The sequence below is a fragment of the Monodelphis domestica genome, chromosome 6, assembly GCF_027887165.1.
Source record: "Monodelphis domestica isolate mMonDom1 chromosome 6, mMonDom1.pri, whole genome shotgun sequence".
NCBI lineage: Eukaryota > Metazoa > Chordata > Mammalia > Didelphimorphia > Didelphidae > Monodelphis > Monodelphis domestica.
Window position 1 is genome coordinate 301,308,260 of NC_077232.1, and position 23,404 is coordinate 301,331,663.

At 37.3% G+C, this 23,404-nt stretch overlaps 1 pseudogene; it reads right to left on the reverse strand.

The window, feature by feature from the left end:
* Positions 1 to 486: 486 nt before the first annotated feature.
* LOC130455244 (dual specificity protein phosphatase CDC14B-like) lies at positions 487 to 10,980 on the reverse strand (annotated as a pseudogene).
* Between the last annotated feature and the right edge of the window lie 12,424 nt (positions 10,981 to 23,404).

Below are 23,404 nucleotides of genomic sequence, written 5' to 3' on the forward strand. Positions count from 1 at the left end.
TTACAACAAATCAAAAAGTACTCTTTCCATAAAACAGTTTCCTTTTACATCTTAATACAATATAGTAAGGACAAACAAAATAAATATACAGAAGCCTGCCTCAGATTCTCCATTCCTTTGGAAGCCATCACAATTCATACACATGCACCAAACAGAATCTTGAGTCTTCTTAATAACAGAAGGCTTCATATTTACACCTAAGACTAAATTTACAATAGGTTATTTTTGTTTGTTTGCCAAACTCCAAACATTTCTTCACATAGAGATTTTGAGTTCTTTATCAAATTATTGACCTTAAAACTCAACAGTATAAGTAAATTCAACTAATTAAACTCTTTGTATACATTTTCTTCAATGATCAAGTGTTTTAGTTGGAGGCAACTAAATTTTTTTTTCTTTTTCTTTGGAATTTCAAAGAAACTGTGTTGGGTCCTGTTGTTTTCCTTTTCCTAGAGGATTCCTTCAGTTATGGCCACATTTTTTTCCTTAATGTAAGACTGTTCCAATCCTTGAATTGGAGTGGCTAGTTAGAGGAATAGAAGTTGCTGCTTTTGCCCATCTTCTACTTTTCAGGGCAAGTAACTTATCACCTTGAGTCATTCTGTTTATTTCATCATCATCATCATCATCATCATCATCATCATCATCATTATCACTGTATGATTCAGAATCTTTAGTTTCTTCAGACTGGATTTCACATATTGAAATGTCATCAATCCCTGTTAGGATTTTTGTGACTGCAGCTGCATGTCTTCCATTTTCCTGGTCCCTTAAGTTCTTGTGATAATAGTCTCCTTCTGTCCAAAGGCTTGCCTACTTCAACACCAAGAAATGTTGCTGAGGTCCAATCATAGAGCCAGGTCTACAGATTCTGATCCAGGCAATGGTTTCGGGAACTTTTATCCTATAATGCTTTATTATATAGCAGGCTATAAAGGTGCCTGTTCTTCCAAGACCAGATTTGCAATGATCTGCTACAACACCTTTGGCATTTTCACAGATATTCAGAAATTCTTTGACTATGGCATCACTAGGTATGCTGCCATCAGCAAAAAAATGTTCATGATGGTGAAAACCAGCATCTGTAAATCTCCTAGCATCATATGCCTTTTTGTTGAGTCTAATAATGGTTGTAACATTGTGCCTTTTAAAATAAGGAAGATAGGCTTCTGGTGTATGATAGTGGTTACCACACTTTCAAGTTGGTTTCTTGAGTGAGGGCCACAGAAGGCAGTAAATTGGCCTGGCATTATCCAGTTTAAATCTCCATTTTCTGCTTTTTCATAGTTTTCATGTTTTTCAATAAGTTTGAATTTTTCAAAATTAAGGAAGCCATAATAGATTGCCTTATGCACTGCCTGAAAACAGTCGAGTAGTGTTAAGTAGAAAGTGTAATTACCATAGGAAGCATCCCTGAAAGGAACATAGGATATGTTTCCAACCAACAGCATCCTATAGGTATCTTAAGGAGATTTCTCCAAATATATTGTTTTCAATTTCTTATTTATCTTGCAACAATATCTGTAAATCATTGCCAGACTGAGTGGTCCAAAATCTGCGAAGAAGTTCTCATATTCAAATTTGTCATCTATGGAGAAATAGTGTATGTTTGCAGCATTCTTTGGTTTCTGGTAAAGAATGGCAAAACAAAGGTGATCTGAGCCTTTTTTGGGCTCACTTCAACTTACAGCAGGGCTTCCTTGTGGTAGTTGTGGCATCATGAAAGAATACATCCTGGGGTACCACAAAGGGAGCTGGAGCCAACAGAACCATTGGGGAAACCAGTGATGTCCAAGTAAACGTCCTTCCACTCTAGTTCCAGTTCCACCAGGTCCTGTGAAGTCAAGTTCCTGTTCTTCTTGGCTCCCAGTAAGTCCAGTTCTATGCCCAGTTTTTGCCAAACAGCTTTCCATTTTCCTCAGTAATTTTGGTGAAATGTTGAATTCTTACCTTAAAAGCTTAGATCTTTGATTTTAACAAATACTACATTAATATGTTTATTTATTACTTTGTATTGTGTACCTAATCTATTTGAGTGGTCCATCACTCTGTTTCTTATCCAGTACCAGATTATTTTGATGCTTATCACCTTGTAACATCATTTGAAATCTGGAACTGATAATTCATCTTCCTCGTCTTTTGTTTCATTGATTCCCAGAATATCATTTGGACCAATTTTGTTATTATTTTGTAGCTCTATAAAAATAATTCTTTGGCTGTTTGACTGATATTGAACTGAATAAATACTTTAATTTAGGTAGAATTGTAATTTTATCATGTTGGCTCAGCCTATTCATGAGCAATCAACATTTCTCCATTTATTTAGAGCTGTCTTTATTTGTGTGAAGTGTTTTATAATTGTATATCTATAATCCCTGGGTTTATGTGGCAGGTTAATTCCCAAGAGTTTTATATGGTACTCACTTATTTTAAATGGAATTTTTTCTTTTTATCTTTTTCTGCTGACATTTGTTGGTAGTATATAAAATACAAATGATTTATATGAATTTATTTTATATTCTGAAACTTTGCTGAAGTTGTTCATTGTTTCAATGAATTTCTTTACTCTAGGATTCTCTAAGTAAACTATCATATCATCTGCAAAGAGTGATAGCTTTGTTTTCTCAGTGAGTGCCTATTTTTATTTCCTCTATTTCTGATGTGGTCTGAAGAGTACTATCTTAAGCTTCAGGCTTTCTCACATTGCTGTTTTCAGGACTAGTTCTGGTGGGTTGTAAATTTTCAGTACTTCCAAGGTGATGTGATCTGGGAAGACATGTAGTTACTGCTCTTCTGGTCTGTTTTGTAGTCCTTAACCAGAAAGGGCCCCTGAATCCTTGAGAACGCAAGTGATACTGCTTCCTAGGGCCCCTGTTCCTTTGGGATGAGAAGTGATTGGTTGTGGTCTTTTGTACTCAGAGGACCACAATGACATCAGTTTATCAGGTTCAGTGTATAGTATATTCAACTGTAGCTGATCAGACCACTAAAAAACTCAGAAGGTTCTACTACAGGTCAGGCACAAATAACCTATATGAAAATTTGAGATTGAAATGTCTCTAAATTTGTTGATCTCATGTTTATTTTGAACTATTGCAATTCTGCTTTGCTTATAGGGCACAATGTCTTCTTTGATGTAGGCACGTTATTCAGAATGGTCCTATTCTAACATTTTCCATTTCTCACAATTGATACTAATGTTCTTAGAGAAATCTTGAGACTGTTCTTATATCACTTCTTTTAACTTCCACATAACCACTTGCTTTGTGTGAGTTCTCTGTAAAAATAGTCTTTGGTATTTGAACAACATGGCCAGCCAATTGGAATTATGCTTTCTGCAGTAGAGTCTGAACACTTGGCAATTCAGTTTAATAAAGGACCTCAGTGTCCAGTAGCTTATTTTGCCAGGTGGTCTTCAGAATCTTCCCAAGACAATTCAAATGGAAGCAATTCAGTTTCATCACATGACACTGGTAGACTCTTCAGTCATACAACAATAAGGTTAGCACAATGGCTTTGTAAAGTTTGGTCAGCAGCCTAATATCTTATTCTTTTTTTTAGGGCCTCTCAAATACCGAGCTATCTCTGATAATGCATGTATCAATCTCAGCATCTATGTGTACATCTCTGAAAAGTATACTGCCAAGATAAGTGACCTTATCCACAACATTCAAAATTTGGGAAATGATAATTCTTCCTCCAGGTTTCAGATCCCTTGTGACCAAAAATAATGCTGTACCTTGCAGAGATCCCGTTCATACATATAATTCTTGCATGGGTTTGAATAAGCTATGGAGGGAGGCTGGAAGCTGGAATTTATTGGTTTAAGATTATAGGTTAGAGAGAATGAGACATAGAAGGATCAGAGAGAGAGAGAGAGAGAGAGAGAGAGAGAGAGAGAGAGAGAGAGAGAGAGAGAGAGAGAGATAAGGAACATAATTGTGCCCAAAACTTTGCATATCAGCCGGTCAGCTCTTCCTCCTCAGATGGTCAGAGAGGGAGAGTGACTGAGCTGAACTCCCTTTACTAAGGAAAGCAGCAATGGGGGTTGCAGGACATAAATCAAACAGGTAGCATGGCAGAAATATTAGCATAATATTGGTAATCAATTAAAAGATAAAGAAATGGATACCAAGAGTAAAGGATACTCTGGTCATAACTATGCTTTAGGAAGATCACTTTAGCAAATAAGTGGAGGATGGACTGTAATGGGAAGAATCTTGGGACAGGGAGACTCAGTTAGAGGTTGTTGTATTAGGCCAGAAATGATGTTTCATGGGGCTTTATACTAGTCAAGGTTTCATGATTAGAGAAAAAAATGCATCTCTTTGAGAATATCTTTTATATTCCTTCCATTTCATAGATCTTCACTGGTCACATGCCCTGAGTTGGGGTTCATGTTTTTAAGTAGCAAACTGAGAACTTATTTTTGAGATAATTGGCCTAACTGCTCAGAAGAATCTTTTGTTTACTTATCATGCTATCAGTTGTCTCTGGCTGGCTGTTACTAATGCCGTATGGTCTAATGAGAACACTCTCAAAGCTGGATTTGAACCTGGAATTCTAGATTGGATATTTAGGTGGATACTGTCTGGCAGGACCTCCAAGAACTGCAGGGCTCAAAGCTATAAATCAGTCTTAATAAATTGATTTATATTTAATTCCATAGCAATTTTTTTTAAAATAAAGAATTTTGATCTCTGCCTGGCAGGGGTAAATATAAAAGAGGGTTACTATACTTTGGGGTTTGTGCATAGACTTTTATCAGAACTGACTGTAAAAATATCCTCCACCATGGAGAACTTATATTTAACTTATTTGTCTTAGAGGCTTGTTTAGCATAGTGAAAGATAAATTTACTTGCCAGTCACACCATCTAATATGTGTCAATGGTGGGACTTGAACTGACATTTTACTGACTCCAAGGCTAGGTGTTTCCCTCTTCTGAAACACTATGTGTCATCCCACTGCTTACAAAGAAATAAAGCCATTTTATATGTTAGAAAAGCAATAATAAAAAGTTAAGGTTCTTTCCCAAGGTAAAAATGTTCTTTTTACTTTGGTTCTGTTGGGAAAGGTTTCTTCTCTGAATGATCCTTATAAGCAATCACTTCTCAGGAACCCCGAGACCAATCAAAGGCATTCCTGTGGTTAGATGGGAAGTAAAACACCCAAACCTTTTTGCTTTTTGTTCATTTTCTTTCTTTCTTTTTACTTTCTGTGAGAAGTCTCCTGGGTTTGCTTTAGCAAAGTGTATATTGGTGAAGTAATAGATTTGGCAAGAGCATCAAAACTGAAGATGTGGAAAAGGTTAACTCACTGAATTTCCAAGCAGAGTTCTGAATAATATCATTCCACGAATCTATCACACTTTCTTTAGAAAACATCAGCCTGGAAAACTTTTGAGGCTGATCGTGATTAATTTTGTCCTTGAACTCTAATGTTGTAAAGGACAAACAAAGGTATAAGAGACTATATAAAGATAATATATAATATATAATATATAATACAATAGTGAGATAATAGTTCTAAAGGGAAGGACAAGGAACACTTGATATGATTCTTAGAAGCCTTTCTGCATAGGGTGGGTGTAGAGAGGAGTAATTGATTGTAATGCCACTCACATTTTTTTAAAGTGACCTCCTAGATTGCTGGTTCCACTTTATAAAGGATTATATGGGATTTCAGATGCTTAATGCCCATTTATCTACTTTATTTTCTCACGGTCCCTCTTGCCAAAATTCTTTTAAGGGTTATTCTTCCTGTAAGAGTTACATGCCCTATATCTCTCTTCCCATTGTTTCAATTAAAGAACATCAGCTGTGTTTCCCATTGTGAGTGGGAAAAGGAAGAATCTGTTTGTTCTGTTCAGCTAAATGTCTTTAATACTGACAAACCATTTGGTATGTTCCTGAAAAAGAGGAGAGACTTTTATCTATATATGCTATTTTCTCACCCATGAAATGTGTACTGAGAACATGTACAGTGGTAGTGTTTAACAAACTTTTTGAGACAAAAAATCTTTTTTGGTTAAAGATGTAAGCAACTGATGGACCAAACAGAGTAGAGATGTGTTGAAGAGGGAGACAGTGCTGGTGATTAAGCCACTAGCCTCTTGTTTTGAGACTCTTAAAAGGCCAGAAGGGTCAGTTTATCCAAAGAATCCTTTCTGATGCTCAATAATAGGCAGATACTACCAGATACACTTGGAGCAGGGGTGAGCATCCTTAGAAAGCTGGAGAACTGAATGGGTCCTTTTTTCTTCCACCCAATTTAAACTTAAGAAAAAGATGAATTACACATGTTGCTCTTATCCTCCAGGCTCCCTAAGAAAAAAGAACCATATCAATTGGATATTCCACTTAGTTTGCAGCCCATGATGTTGGCTTAATTTGTCTTGATTATTATAATTGTACCAGTAGTAGAGGGACTTTTGCATTGTAACAACTTTGTTAAACTTAAAAAAAGTATTGCTTATTTCATACCAAATGCCATTTTACAATGTCATTCTGAAGGAACCCGCCCCCCAATTCCCACCACTTCTTCTTATTCCCCCACCAATGAAAATGGTAAATTCATTTGGCAGTGTAGGCCACATCTTTGGCTATATTCTACTACTTTTAACAAAAGGAACTATGTTTAATTATCAATTTCCTGGGGTTAAGATTAGACATTGCATACAATGAAAATTCTGATGCCTTCATTTAGGTTTTATTTTAATTTACATTATTGGAGTCATTGTATCTAAAAAGCAATACAGGGTACTGAGAACATTGCTTTTCCCTTTTCAGTAGTAATAATTTTGAGCATTGTTCATCAAGTACTCATGCCCACATGCTATACACATTACTATAGGTGTTAACTGCCAAACTCTCTCCAGTTCTTATTAGCTGGCTACTTTTCTCATCAGTGCTGCACCTTTGTAAGTAGAAGTAGTCTTCCTCCTCACTGATCTGGATCTTCTGATGAGTGGATTTCTCAATGCTTTGATTTTAGATCAGCCATCAGCCTCCTAAGAAAACTTGACTCCTTTGTGGCGTCATTGCCTCTGTGTATGAGGGAGTCTCATTTAATTTGAAGACTTATTACATGCAACTTTAATAAGAACATTAGGAACATTTCATAGTAGCAATAATGTTGAATTAATGGATGTCAACTGGGTTATTTGTAAGTTTCCAGTTTGCCCTTGCCCCTGAGAAGTCACCGCCAGGGAAATTCCAGACTCACTTGGGCCTGAACTGTAGACCTTGGAAGAGTTCGGTGATACCAGTTTGGGGTGGGGCTAGTGAATATAGTCAAATCTTAAGTACTTTTTTTTTTTGTCTTAGTAGCTTCTCCCATTGTATTAAAGTCCTCTCCCTGGTAGCCCAGTCTGTGGCTTAACCTTTACTTTTGTGTTCATTGTAGTAGACCACTCCGTGATACCCCAACTGCTGGCTACAGCCTCTTTTCCAAGCCTGCTTGCAATCTGTCCATGTAGGTTTGCTGTACCCGGTTCCACAAAAGGTATATAAGATCCCCAAGTTCTTTGGAGAATCACCTCTCTTGGTGTTCCTCCCAGAGATACTGTCCGGAGAGGCCCAGGGTGCTGACTCTGCATAGTATCTTGGTGCCTGGCTATATTATAATGGCCTATTATTGGATTTATCTCTTTCCTGATTTCCTGACTTGGTTTTTGCTGACTACTTTAGGTTCTGTGCTATTTCCAAGTTAACAAGGATATTTATTCATTTTCTGGTTTTGCTTCATTTATATGTGTGTATATGACTTTAGGAAAGTTATTTATATTCTTTGACCCTTAGTTTCCTCCTATATAAAATGAAAGGATTGGACTAAATCATCTGAGTTCCTCTCCAGCTTTATATCTGTGATCTCATGACCTTAAGGTCTTTAAACTTTTTGAGCCTCAGTTTCCACATCTGTCAAATCAGGGGGTCGGAATAAATGGCCTTATTCCCTTACATCGTTAAATCCATTATTCTATTAAATATTCCCACCATTCATTGCTTGCATAATGAGGAAACTTTATGGTTAAATGGACAAAGTGTAAAACTAGAAAGTCAAAAGAAATAAGCACCATACATCACTTTCTTCATTTTTTGTCCCTGAACAAAGTCATTTACCTCCTTGAGGCCTTTAGTTTCTAGTCAGTCAAATCAAATTATTAGTACAGAATCTGAGAATGGGTAAAAGACCCTAAATCTGGCAGGAATTTGCTCTTCCATTTTAAGTTTCTATACACAAGTACTAAGGGACTATTATTATTTTTAAATAGGAAGAAACATTTTGGTTTGCTGACATTTTATCAGCAGTGACAATATGCAATAAATACAGAATTTTGATGGACTTTCATACTTCAATCCATTTTTTCAGGCCAGAGCACTGCGATAATAAACCCAACACTTTAGTGTTCTGGGATGTTATAACTCTTCATTTCCCAACCTTGTATGGGATAAAAATGAGGCATAACTTTAATTAATGCTAGATAATGGTACATTGGGAAAGATCAGTGAGTTGAAAGCCTGAGGATCTGAGTTCAAATTATGACTTTTCTTTATAATCCGTGTGAACCCAGTCCCTTATCCTCTGTGGTTTTAGTTTGGCTATGTACCTCCGAGATCTCTTCAAGATCTAAATAAATGAAATTTAAATGGCTCTTCTTTATGAAACTAGCAGTGGCATTCAAGAGATAATATGTCAGGATATTAGGACAATATTTTCTTGGCTGAAGATGAGTAAACATATCTCTGCCCAAAACTGAAATCTTCCTTGCTTTATTTTGATTTTCAGCATCTTCAGATTTTCTGTAATTGTGTTCCTTTCTGTGGGTTAGTTTGAGGAGGGAAAAGAGCTCAAGGTTATATGATGCTTTGATTTACTGAAGTTTGGCAGGGGAATAATTGCAAAAGCATGGTTTATTCTACGATTATACTCTCTGGCAAAGAATGAGAGGAGAAGTGAAGCAAAGCCCAGAGATTCATAGAATTTAAAAGAGTTTATATGACTGAAAATGCTTTATTTGTTTCCATGAAATGAGGAAAAGAGGAAGAAAGAGAATTAGTAGATAAGGAAATACAGATTTCCTATTGCTATCTAATAGTATCATCAGTGTTATTTCTATCCAGCCTTCAAGGGATCACAATATTTTTGTCAGCATTTTTATATTTTACAGAGGATGAAACTGAGTCTCAGAGACATGAAACAATAAATGAAACCCAGCACATGTTGAACAAAATGTCTAATTCCAAAAGTCATAGTATGGATCATGTGTATTTCCTTTGAACTATAGCTGCCTTGCTAATCAATCAACAAGTATTTATTAATCTAATGCTATATACCAGGCAATGTACTAGACTCCTTGAATATCAACCAACTGATACTGAACTAGAATCATTAACAGCTTAAGTTTTTAGAAGATAGCCACTTTTTAAAGTTACTGTAACTGTTAGGCACCATAAAAAAATCCTCACTATTTGGTAGCTTGTATCACAGTGCATTTAAAGACACATAATTACTGCTAGTATACAAAAAATTATTCCTCAACTGCTGGGAAAAGGCTTCCTCTTTCTACAAACTTACCCATAGAAGAAAATGCTATTGTAGGTTACATTTTTCTAGACCTTGATTCAGGTGTTTCCAAAATATACTTAGCCTCCTTTGTTTCAGAGATTGTAAATATTCTTCCAGTGATATTTGTGAGACACACAAACTAAAGAATTTAAGTTACAAGTCACCCAAAATATGTTAAAGATTCCTGTAGTGGGCAGGACCAAGTTGATACGTTTTACAAAGCAGGAATTATGTTGGATAATTAGATAAAATGAATGAAAATAAATGAGTCAGTGAGATAGGTGCAAGAAGTGAGGTAAAAGTGAGAAAAAAGTATAAGTAGGCAGCCCTCAGAGGTCATTGGTCTGTACAATTTAACAAAATCTAGGAGAAGCCCCACCCCACCCCCCAGTATGATGGGTAGGATCATATTTTCCCTTTATGGATGAGATACTGATCTCATATGATTAGATCCAACCATCAAACCAAGTAGTGCTTGTCACTATGTTGCTGCGTCTCAGTAATCCCACTGCTTGGCACATACTGTAAGGAAATTAGAAACAGAAATAATACTAAAACAAGAGATAAATCTAAATTCTAGGCTTAAGTACTAATATAGACCTTCTTTTTGCTGTATTCCTTTGCTAGGATCCAAGGGTTGGTATCTTTCTAGATTTCATAGCTGGGATGTCTCTCCATCATATATCTGAAATTTCTGACATTCTTGCATAACTAACTTTCCATTTTCATCTTAAGGCAATTTTTTTTTGCTACCACCTTTAGTGGACCCTACTATCATCACCAGTAGATTCTGTGACTAACTCTGGTTTCTGAGGACAGCTAAATGGTTCTTCCAACCTTTCAAAGATCAAATAATCATAACCAGACAAATTCTGTCCCCACATACTCATTTTTCTAAAATAAGGAAAGACTAAACAAAAAAGAACCAGAGTTGACACTCATGGACTCATGGGGATAGGGAAAAGGAACATAGCTTACCAATACCACACAAGTAGGGCACAGTGGTTTTTTGCTCCTTTATATAGTAAGGAAGAAAAATGATTAGAATGGACAAAGAGAGGGGCATTATTTATCCTTTTGTTTATGAGAATTCATTTCAGGTTCAATGTCTTCTGAGTCATTGGCTTCTATACCTTTACATTCAAACAGAATACTCTATATCAGCATTAGTGAACTTTTCCTGAGTGCTGAGGGCACTCAAACTGTCTGTGAGCCCTCACATTACCAGGGAGAGCTGAGGGAGGAAGTGCTTGCTTTGGGAGACTGTAAAGAGGTGTGCGGCATGCAAAAATGTCCTTGGGCACTGGGAAGAGGTGGATCAGAGCAGCTCCCTAAGTGTTGGCTCTGCACATATGCCACATCTTCTCTAGCACTGCTCTGTGTGATTATAATGGTCCCAAGAACTCCCATTGAGTTCCTATATGCAAGGCATTAAGTTAAGGGTTTGACTAAATATGTGAGAATTCTAAAATAATATGGTGTTTGGTGATTTAAAATATAGCTCAAGTCAAAATGACTTTTAATAGCTTTTATTTACAAAGAGGTAGAAAGAATTAAAGTAGAAAAAAATGAAAAAAAAAAGGGTAGAGAATATGTCTAGCTTATAACATGAAATATTGATCCGGTATTCAACTTGGCCTGGCAGGGTTTTGGGTTTGTTAACTGTGAATTTTAAAATTTCCATCTTGTTTGGTCTAGCACCCAAAATTGTGCACACCCACACCACATGGGCATGTGCTAGTCAATGAACAATCAGAATTAACTAACTTCCCACCTGGGCTGTCCTAAGCCAAGCTTGAGCCACCATTGGCACTTGTGAGGCACAGGAAGTGAGGTAGGGAACAGCCTCTGGAATTCTCTCACTTCCTGGGGAGAGAGCTAGGTGAGAGTTCGTGCTGGGAGCTTGAGAAGGGAGGAGGCCCGCAGAAAGTTTCCCTTCAGATCGGTCACGTGAGTCAAGGACTGATTTTCTTCTCTACCTTGTCCCTTTGGGCCTAATCTCCCTCTGGCTTGGCCAGAGGTTGAGTTAACTCTGTTCTCTTTTCTCCTCTCTCCTTCTCTCCCTCTCCCCTTTTCTTACTCCCATTGTGATTAAACCACCATAAACTCCGTTATGACTTGAGTATTTCATTTTAGGAATTTCATAAGTAAATTCCTTGGCGACCATAAATTAATATTATCACAATCTTTAAAGGTGATATTTTCACCACAACATCACCCTTGACCAGAGGACCTGGTATTTCATCCACACAAACTCCTCCAGGAGGGGAAGACCTCTCCAGAACTAATCTCTCCAGAAGCCAGGAGAGGAAGGCTAGCTACTCACTCATGAAGAAACAGTCCAAGAGCTAAGGTCCCAAGTCAAAGCTGAGGTCCAAGTCCAAAGTCACCTCAAAGAGGCAGGTCACCAGCCAAAACACTAAGCCCAAGTTTCAATTCAGAGCCCACCAGTCAAAGGAGTTTAGAACTTTTTATAGTCCTTTCCTGTCCCTTCTCCTCTTCACAGGGACCAATCACAGCTTCCAAATTGCCTAGCACTGTCCTGTGTCTATGGGATCTACCTCTCATCCTCTGAAGGTGTCAACTCTTGTCAAAGGATTCACAAGTTTCTGATTGATTGGGTTAAAAGGAGCTCTCTAAGTAAATGACTTGTGAATTCTCTTACTTGATAACAAAATGTTAAGTAGGGGTTTCTTAGACTGATTAATTCAAGATAGACAAATAGAATAAAGAATTCCTTTTCACATATATGTGGTTGGATTGAAAGATGACTAGGAAATATCTACTTATGAGTTAAACAATCTAACAGGAAGATCAAATATGATCACAATTTCAAGATTGGGACTTCATTGGAAAATTCACTCATCACACTGGTATGAATTGTTGCAAAAGAGAAGTAAGTGGAACTACTCAATGGCTATAATAACAGGAATGAAAAGAACACTGAAATATACTTGAATGAGACTTCCGGGTAAGCAGGGCAGCCAGCTAAATGTGGCTTACTCACTCTCCCCGACATACACCGATAAGGATCACCCCCAAAAGACCTTAAGAATCTTTATCAAAGGAGTGGAGGATCTGTAGAGCAGGGCAAAGCAGTGAAGGTGCGTGGGATTGGGGTTTTACCAGCCTATAAGGGGGGGAAAGAGCTTTGACTCAAATGTGAGTGGATCCACCTTCCCCCACTCCCACTTATCGGGCCAGAGCCGGGGCCAGCACACGCCGAGACGAGTGAGCAAGGGGTGCTACTGAAGCGAGGAGAGGGCACTTTTGCACCCTTGGGAGCTGACTAGGACAGCAGGGGACCTCCCCCCTGAAGGCAGCTAGGCAGAAAAACTCAAGATGTGAGAGAGTACAGACTTCAGGTGCCTAGAGGCATCATGCCCACCGGAGCCAGGGAGTGAGACAGAAGTGCCTCTGGAATGAACAGGGAGAGTTTTTTGGGTCCTAGGGAATTGACTAGGTCTGCAGGGGACCCACCCCCACAAGTAGCTAAACTGGAAAACCAGACAGGCAAGAGAGCACAGACACTGAGCAACCCCTAGAGGAAGGTACCGAGAAAAGCTGCAAAGGACTGAGGAAAATCTAGAGCCTGCTCATTAACTCCCTACACAAAAAAACCTGCTAAGCAGACTCTGGTTTCTGACTAAAGAGGAAACTGAAAACATTCAGAAAAAAATGGCTAACTGTGCACAAGAGCCTCAAAATCCCACCAGGAAATCAAAAAAGAAAGCTGTCACCCTCAAACATTTTTATGGAGGAAAAACCCAGGCTACAGAGGAAATACTGGACAAAACTGAAAAAAAATGAAAATTGTCTACAAACCCTGGAAGAGTCTCAAATGGAGCTTATGATCAGAAAGATGGAAGCCTTCTGGAAAGAGAAGTGGGAAATGGTTCAAAAAGAAAATCAACAAATTATATTAGAGAACCAAAAAATTACAGCTGAATGCCAAAAGATTAAAGCAGAAAACCAGGCCTTAAGGACCAGAATTGCTGGAAACCAATGATCTTGCAAAACAGCAAGAATTAAAAGCAAAGTCAAAAAATTAATGAATTCGAAGAAAACATAAAATATCTCACTGACAAGGTGACAGGCCAGGAAAACAGAGGAAGGAGAGATAATTTGAGAATCATTGGTCTACCTGAAAAACAAAGATTAACAAAAATTTCGATGCCATACTACAAGAAATCATTGAAGAGAATTGCCCTGATATTCTCAAACAAAGGGGCAAAATAGAAATAGAAAGGGTTCATAGAATACCTTCTATACTAAATCCCCAAAAGACAAACTCCAGGAATGTAATCGCCAAATTCAAGATCTTCCAAGTTATGGAAAAAATCTTACAAGAAGCTAAAAAGAGGAATTTCAGATACAAAGGAACACCAATAAGGATTACACAAGACCTAGTGGCAGCCACACTAAGAGACCACAAAGCCTGGAACACGATATACAGAAAGGCAAGAGAACTGGGTCTTCAACCAAGAATCAGCTACCCATCAAAACTGACTATATACTTCCAGGGGAAAGTACGGGCATTCAACAAAATAGAAGATTTCCAAGTATTTGTAAAGAAAAGACCAGAACTCAGTGGAGAGTTAGACATCCAAACACAAAGAGCAAGAGAAACACGAAAAGGTAAATATGAAAGAAAGGGAAAAGGAGAAAAGTGTTTTTTTTTTCTTTTATTCAAAATCTCTTCTATAAGGGCTACAATTAGATCAAATTATATATACTAACATATGGGGGAAATGTTATGTGTAACTTTCAAAAATTGTATGCAATAATAGAGTAATCAAAAGAATCACTCATGGGGAAAGATTGGGACATTAACATGGTTTGGAGGGGAAAAAAAGAAAGAAAAATGGAGGGGGGTTATCAATGATGGTACTAAGATATACTTGAAGGAAGAGAAATAAATTAAAAAGAATAATCTTTGTCACACAAAGATACACACTGGAAGAGGAGGGGAAGAATTTTCTTATAAGAAGGAGAGGAAAAGAGTGCTAATTGGTATTACTTAAACCTTATTCTCAGTGAAATCAACTCTGAGAGGGAAGAGCATCTAAATCCATTGGGATCCTGAATTCTATCTTATAGAATATAGATGCAAAAATCTTAAACAGGATACTAGCAAAAAGACTTCAGCAAGTGATCAGGAGGGTCATTCACTATGATCAAGTAGGATTTATACCAGGAATGCAGGGCTGGTTCAATGTTAGGAAAACCATCCACATAATTGACCATATCAACAAGCAAACCAACAAAAATCACATGATTATCTCAATAGACGCAGAAAAAGCCTTTGAAAAAATACAACACCCATTCCTATTAAAAACACTAGAAAGCATAGGAATAGAAGGGTCTTTCCTAAAAATAATAAACAGTATATATCTAAAACCATCAGCTAACATCATCTGCAATGGGGATAAACTAGATGCATTCCCAATAAGATTAGGAGTGAAACAAGGATGCCCATTATCACCTCTATTATTTAACATTGTGCTAGAAACACTAGCAGTAGCAATTAGAGAAGAAAAAGAAATCGAAGGCATTAAAATAGGCAATGACAAGACCAAGTTATCACTCTTTGTGGATGATATGATGGTCTACTTAAAGAATCCTAGAGAATCAACAAAAAAGCTAGTCGAAATAATCAACAACTTTAGCAAAGTCGCAGGATACAAACTAAACCCACACAAGTCATCAGCATTTCTGTATATCTCCAACCCATTTCAGCAGCAAGAATTAGAAAGAGAAATCCCATTAAAATCACCCTAGACAATATAAAATACTTAGGAATCTATCTGTCAAGACAAACAGAGGAACTATATGAACACAAATAAAAAACACTCTCCACACAAAACTAGATGTAAACAATTGGAAAAACATTAACTGCTCATGGGTAGGACGAGCGAATATAATAAAAATGACCATCCTACTCAAACTTATCTATTTAGTGCCATGCCCATTGAACTTCCAAAAAAAATTTGTTTTACTGAATTAAAAAACAAACAAACATAACAACGTTCATTTGGAAGAACAAAGGATCAAGGATGTCCAGGGAAATAATGAAAAAAAAAATACAAAGGAAGGTGGCCTTGCAGTCCCAGATCTCAAACTCTATTATAAAGCAGTTGTCATCAAAACAATTTGGTACTGGCTTAGAGACAGAAAGTAGGATCAATGGAATTGACTTGGGGTAAGTGACCTCAGCAAGACAGTCTATGACAAACCCAAAGACCCCAGCTTTTGGGACAAAATCCCACTATTTGACAAAAACTGCTGGGAAGACAGGAAGACAATATGGGAGAGATTAGGTTTGGATCAACACCTCACACCCTACACCAAGATTAACTCAGAATGGGTGAATGACTTAAACATAAAGAAGGAAACTATAAGCAAATTAGGTGAAGGCAGAATAGTATACATGTCAGACCTTCGAGAAAGGAAAGACTTTAAAACCAAGCATGACATAGAAAGAGTCACAAAATGTAAAATAAATAAATTTGATTACATCAAATTAAAAAGCTTTTGTACTAACAAAACCAATGCAACCAAAATTAGAAGGGAAGCAACAAAGTTGGAAACAATCTTCATAACAAAAACCTCTGACAAAGGTCTAATTACTCAATTTTATAAAGAGCTAAATCAATTGTACAAAAAAGTCAAGCCATTCTCCAATTGATAAATGGGCAAGGGACATGAATAGGCAGTTTTCAGCCAAAGAAATCAAAACTATTAATAAGTACATGAAAAAGTGTTCTAAATCTCTGATAATCAGAGAGATGGAAATAAAAACAACTCTGAGGTATCACCTCACACCTAGCAGATTGACTAACATGACAGTGAAGGAAAGTAATGAATGTTGGAGGGGATGTGGCAAAGTTGGGACATTAATTCATTGCTGGTGGAGTTGTGAATTGATCCAACCATTCTGGAGGGCAATTTGGAACTATTCCCAAAGTGGGATAAAAGACTGTCTGCCCTTTGATCCAGTCATAGCACTGCTGGGTTTGTACCCCAAAGAGATAATAAGGAAAAAGACTTGTACAAGAATATTCATAGCAGTGCTCTTTGTGGTGGCAAAAATATGGAAAATGATGGGATGCCATTCAATTGGGGAATGGCTGAACAAATTATGGTATATGTTGGTGATGGAATCGTATTGTGCTAAAAGGAATAATAAAGTGGAGGAATTCCATGGAAACTGGAACAACCTCCAGGAAGTGATGCAGAGTGAAAAGAGCAGAGTCAGGAGAACATTGTGCACAGAGACTGATACACTGTGGTACAATTGTACGTGATTGACTTTTCCATTAGTGTCAATGCAATGTCCCTGAAAAACCTGCAAGGATCAAGGAGAAAATAATACTACCCTCCAGCAGAGGACAAACTGTGGGAGTAAAAACGCTGAGGAAAGGCAACATCTTGACTACAGGGGTGGAGGGGATATGATGGAGGAAAGGCTATAAACGAACAATCTAATGCAAAAACCAATAATATGGAAATAAGTTCCGATCGAGGACACATGTGATACCTAGCAGAATCATGCATTGTCAATGGGAAGGGTGGTGGTGGTGGGGAAAGAAAATGATCTTTATTTCTAATGAATAATGTTTGAAAATGACCAAATAAAATAATGTTTTTTTAAAAAAGAAATATACCTGAATGCTAAGGAGTCATGAGGATTAATTTTTCCTCCATAGAAGAGGAAATATGATTTCCTCCTTTTCTTAAAGAGATGGAACAAAAGTTATGAAATGCTACATACAGTAACAGATATAATTTTTGTTTCAGTGTTTATGTTGATTTTGCTTAACAGATTTTCTTTGAAATGAGGGAAAGTTTGCTGGTGCTTAAATGAGATAGGGGAGATAAATTCAGAAATGACAGTAGCAGATGCTTCTTTAGCATGGTTGCATTCTAAAAATTCTCATAGATAGAAATGGAATTTATTATATAGTGACTGCCCTGATTCATTCTAAGACAAAGAGAGGAGAGTCATGTCATATGTTGCTGAGAACACATTGGGTCAGCAAGACATGGGATAATGTGAAGGTTGAACAAGTGAACACCAGATCACTATGCTTTTTCTTTTGTTTCATTTTCACTAAGATTTGCCTTTGCTGTTTACCATGTGGCTTAGCAGCCACCATTCTGAAGATTCTGACTCCCCAGTTAGGATGCTGGAGTTCACTGTGATCTATGGTTGCCATTGGGACCCAACTTTCTCATTGTCATGTGGATGAATATTAGGCTGCCATCCTATAAAGCGTTTAAGGGCACTGCACAGCAGAGGTCATTCAAAATTTTTCAATCTTGAAATTGGCAGCTACTATGAATTTTGCTGGGATAATGAGCTGAAGGAGAAAGATTACTTTAAAAAAATCACTAGTCTTAGGGGGCAGCTATGGCTCAGTGAATTGTGAGCCAGGCCTAGAGACAGGAGATCCTAGGTTCAAATCTGACTCCAATAACTTCCTAGCTGTGTCCTGGGCAAATCACTTAGCCCCCACTTTCTAGCCCTTACCACTCTTCTGCCTTGGAACCAGTACCAATTATTGATTCTAAGACAGAAGGTAAGGGCTTTAAAGGGAAAAAAAATCATCACTCTTCTGATATCTTCTGGTATTATCCATGATTCCAGGCCAGGATTTCATATACACACTTCCTATGCCTATTGTTTTCCCACAATCTGCATACACATGTGTTTCAGGAATTTCTCTAACCATGCCTAAAGAATAATGTGAGTGGGAGGAGGTATTTTTTTTTAAGTAGCTAGAAGCAAATGACTATATAAGAGTGTTTGATCCCCCCCCCCTTCATTTATCACTACATGGACACAATAAGTTGAATATATGAGATAAGTTTTATGGATGAGTGAAGCCAGACAGAGGGTGAAGACCATAGAGTCATAGCCTTTTAATCTATCTATCTATATAATAATATTATATATGTATGTCTTTATGTGTTGCATGTGTAGAATAAGGTACCATTTCATCCCCTAAATCATGTCTTAATTGTTTGAATCACTTTAGTGTTAAATAGCTTAGGCAATTGTAAACTGAACATCATGTGGTAACCAGCAGAGACATTAAATCCTTAAAAAAAAGCTGTACCAAGAAAGCATTAGAGTGAACCTAGATGAGTGTATCAAAGAGGGCACTACATGGGGGACATTACAGACCTTGCATTTCCTCCTTGGATAAATAATACAGTGATGTTCTGCCCTTTGATAGGCTTAAAATTGTACATAAGCAGATTTGTACTAATGCCTCTATGGGCCTCAAGTGTCACATGTAAGGCACTCAGATATCACAAAAAGGGGAAAAGATTCCTTCAATTAAAAAAAACTATGAATGGAACTCTCAATAAAAGATGAAACATAAGATTACTAACTAGGTATAGAAAGCTTCTTATTCCTTTATCTTTTGCATGGAGGACTGATAACTATTATGGAAACATCGGCTCTGAAACTGCATCTCCCCACTTCTTCCCATTAAATGTCAAAGCACTGACAGCAGAAGATATCAGTGTGAGTTATATGTATGTCTACATATATATGTATATAAATATAAACTCCCTGATCATCTGTTTCTTTTTCAATGCCAGAAAGTCAGTTTGTGGGAGATTTAAATTGCAGTTTTCTACTTAAGAAAACAGATTACATGAAGTTGTACTAGAAGATATGCATATCCTTTGAAAAATAATACTCTGGACATTTTATAAAAAGAGAAAGCTGTGGGAGAAAGTGAGTGTAGTATTGGTATCTACAGTTGCTTCTTTTTAAAATATGCAGGGTATGTAAAAATAAGAAAAGAAACAGAGGGAAAAGATCAGAAGGACTTGTGTGGATTTTGTTATGTGAGCCTGCAGCCAGATTAGCTACAGATCATTGTCCAAGAGAAATATTGAAAGAAATTTTACATATGAAATGTAGGAAAGATGCTCTTTAAAAAAAGAGATGATATTATAAGGCATAATGAATCTTTTCAAGTGAAATGGAAGGAACACTAAATTGGGACTGACCACTAAAAGGCTTGATAAGGGTGGGAGTGGTTAAATGGAGTTTGATCATGTTTAAAGGCAGTGGACGATAAATAGAGACTGAAATTTGGAAGAGACAAGGATAAATACACGGAGGACACAGGAGGAGAGGGGATCAATGATAGAGGTAGAGAAGTTACCTTTGACAAGGTTTCTTCTCTCATGCTCCTTCCATCTTCATCTCAGAAGTTGATTGGATTCACCACTTTTATGCCCCTTGACAAATTTGTTGAAGAGGAAGAGTAATCCTACCTCTTGCTCTTCACACTTCCAGATCCTGCCCCTGATACCATAATTCTACACTTTTTCCTCATTCAAGATTCACTAACCAGATAAAAATTTCCAGCTAGATCCTAGGGGCAATTCTCTACTAACTCCTAGATAATACTTTATCTTTTGTCAAGGAGTTCAGAATCTGGATCACAGTTTTCCTCTCTACCCTAACCCTAGTTTTTATATTGGAATGGCAGTTTCCAAGCTGATGTATGATCAAAACCCCTTGCTTTCCAGTTTATCCAAGCCTCTTGGATTACCATGATTCTCACTGCTATTTCTCCTCAGCCACAGAAGGGATAATCATAACATATATTTTTAAAACTACCAAGAAGTGTCCCTTTTTCTCATCATTACTCCTGTCCTTCCTGTCCTCCCTGGGTTTTCATGGAAATGCTGTCTCCACTATGTTCTTATCCTACTAGCCACCCCTACCCCAACATAGGGGTAAGGAAGAGAAGGGGGAAACAGTATGGATACTAAAGGGAGAGATCAAGAAGGGTCATTGAAACTATCTAGAACTCGAAGCAGACTATGGGAAATTGGAGCCACTTATTTTTTTTTCCATTTAAAAAAAAAACAACCCTTATCATTCATCTTAGAATCAGTACTGGGTGTTGGTTCTAAGGCAGAAGAGCAGTACGGGTTAGGCTGGGGGGTTAAGTGACTTGCCCAGGATCACACAGTTAGGAAATGTCTGAGACCAGATTTGAACCCAGGACCTCCTATCTCTGGACTTGGCTGTCATTCACTGAGCCACCCAGCTGCCCCCTGGAGCCCCTTAAAGAGGTAAAACCTACCTCTTTAAGGACCAAAGAAAGTTTCAAGAAAAGGTCTGCCCTTTTCCCACCTCTCCTCTCAGTACTTGTAACTTAACAAACCTTTAAACACATCTTTTGAATTCTTTATCCAAATGTTTCAAGTAATGTTAATTTTTACCCAACTATAAAGAGGTCAGAGATGGTTGGAGATTACTATAAATTTTAATTAAGACAGAGAGCCAGACCCTACCAAATATTAGGCATTCTCTTTTCTGAGGTCTTGAGTACTTTTTTTATTGTAGACCTAAATTTCTATATTATAAACTCAATGAAACAGAAGAGGAAAGAACCAGGAGAACCTGAACAGTCATTATGTTACTTCTAAAGTAAAAAGAGAATAAATTGTTGTAAATGGATGTGTCTGATTATGTATCCAGAGAAACTGGGAAGTGAGAAAAGGGTCTTCTATGCTCTTTCTTCTACTCTCTGCAGCAACACTTCATTTGCCAATGTTACACTTTTCTAGATACATGTTATTTTCCTTCTGGGAGAATGTAATCTTCTTGAGTCAAAAAGACTGGTTCATATTTGTCATTGAGTGCCTGGTACCTAGGATAATACTTGATTTCCAGTAAGTGTGTAATAAGTTTGAATTAAGCTGATTTAACCCAGTAGGTCTTGTTTCTAGTTGTGGTTCTGACATGACCTGTGAGACCTTGGACAAGTCCCTTCCTAGGGGTGTTACCTTCCTCGGCAAAATAGGAATTTTGAGAAAAAAATATCTCTGAATTTCCTTTCAGTTCTCAAATTCAGTGATGTCTACTATTTTTTAGGATTGTTCTTATCCTTGATTTACCTTCTTCACATATCCATCTGGCAAAACCTTTTTTCATCATTTCTGTAATGTGATTGTCTTGCCAATACAATCCAAGTTAATGAAATTGCCAGTGAAAGGCTTAGTGTGCTCCATTCTGATGATGAGAAAAGTTACCCAAGTAAATTCTAATATTATTAAAGTGCCCTGAGGACAGCATATGAAGGAAAAATATCATTAACTCTGGTGCAACAATGATGTGTCAATAATAAAAGATGGATATTCCATTATTAAATGTCTATATTATATATAAAAGCTACAATGCAACTTTATTAGTTCAAAAGTTGAAGTATATAAACTATCATTCTTTCTCAGACTGTCCTCAACTCCAAAAAGAATGACCTTTTTTGCTGTTGTTACATGGGATGCAACAATTACAAATCAAATGAATAGTATATATATATATATATATATATATATATGTATATATATATATATATATATATACACACACACACACACATATGTGGGTTATCAGAAGAGCCAACATGTAAGAGAACCTTTCTTATAGAGAATGTCATAGTTCTCTTTAACCAAGACAGTTTAGGCAAGTAAATGGCAATTGGGGAATAGTAGAATGGACACTAACTTTTGAAAGTTCTAATTCCAGATCTGTAAGGACTTGTACAAATTGCTTATTTCTGGACAACAGTATTCTCTGTAAAATAAGATGGTTGGCTTAGATGAAATCTAAGATCCTTTCCAATTCTAAATAAAATAGTCAAAGAAGAAAATTTGTAGTGTGTAATTAAGAAAATGAGGGACATTTAGGTACCTCAATGGATAGAGAGGCAGGCCTGGAGATGGGAGGTCCTGGGTTCAAATCTATTCTCAGACTTCCTAAATGTATGACTCTGGGACCAATCCTTAGCATTGATTCTAAGACAGGAGGTAAATGAAGTGGGACACTTCACAAAGTGAGTCCAAACACCCAGAATTTTAATTATTGGAACCATGATTTATTAATAAAAGAACAAATAAAAAAATCTACCAGCTGGGACACACTTCCCTAGTGGAAGCTGTCCTGGATTAACATTTTGAGACAGTTTATATAGGCTTACAGGATACAAAGTTATTTCCTTTTACATATAGCTTCTTAATCAAACAAACCTTATCACTGATACAGGAATGTGAGGTCAGTGATGAGGAGACAATCCTCAGATTTATTTGGGGGTTGTTATTTAGGGTTGTTTATTTTCACATGTACTAAGTCACCTAGCCCTAGTTAGCCATATGTTATCTTGCATTCCATCCTGACCTCTTTGATATTCTTGAAATTCCTTTGTTTCCTAATTCTTATCTCCAAGCTATGTAGAGCCTGGTCAGCTGCCTGCATAAGCAGCTTGACCTCCTGGGGGGAGGGAAGCTAAGTCTGTTCCCTAAAAAATGCAGACAGGGATTTATCTGCTTTATCTACTTCAATTTTATTATCCTCCCCTATGGGGACTACTTCATTCCCTCCTTTTCTTCTTCATGAGTCAAACCCTTGACTCATCAGACAGAGGAGAATAATGTGATCACAAGATCAAAATTTAACAGCCTGAAGACACTGTTGGATATAGGTCATAAGAGAGTTGATCAGGCAGGGTCCTATCAAGAGGCCCACTATTACTAATATGAATGGTCCTGCCAAGGCTGTGATCAAGGTAGTCAGCCAAGGAGACCAAGAATAGCAGTTGCTTAGTTGAGTATTAATCCGTTCCCTCTCTTGTATCCTTCCCCAGAGCAGGACTAAAGATTCTTGTATAACCCCAGAATGATTATCATAGAAACAACAGTATTCTCCCAATGCCATGCAGAGCCTACCCTGCTTAAAGGAAAGGAGGTCCAATCTCTACCTATTTTGGAGAACCATTTCTGCCAGAGAGGAGAGTGA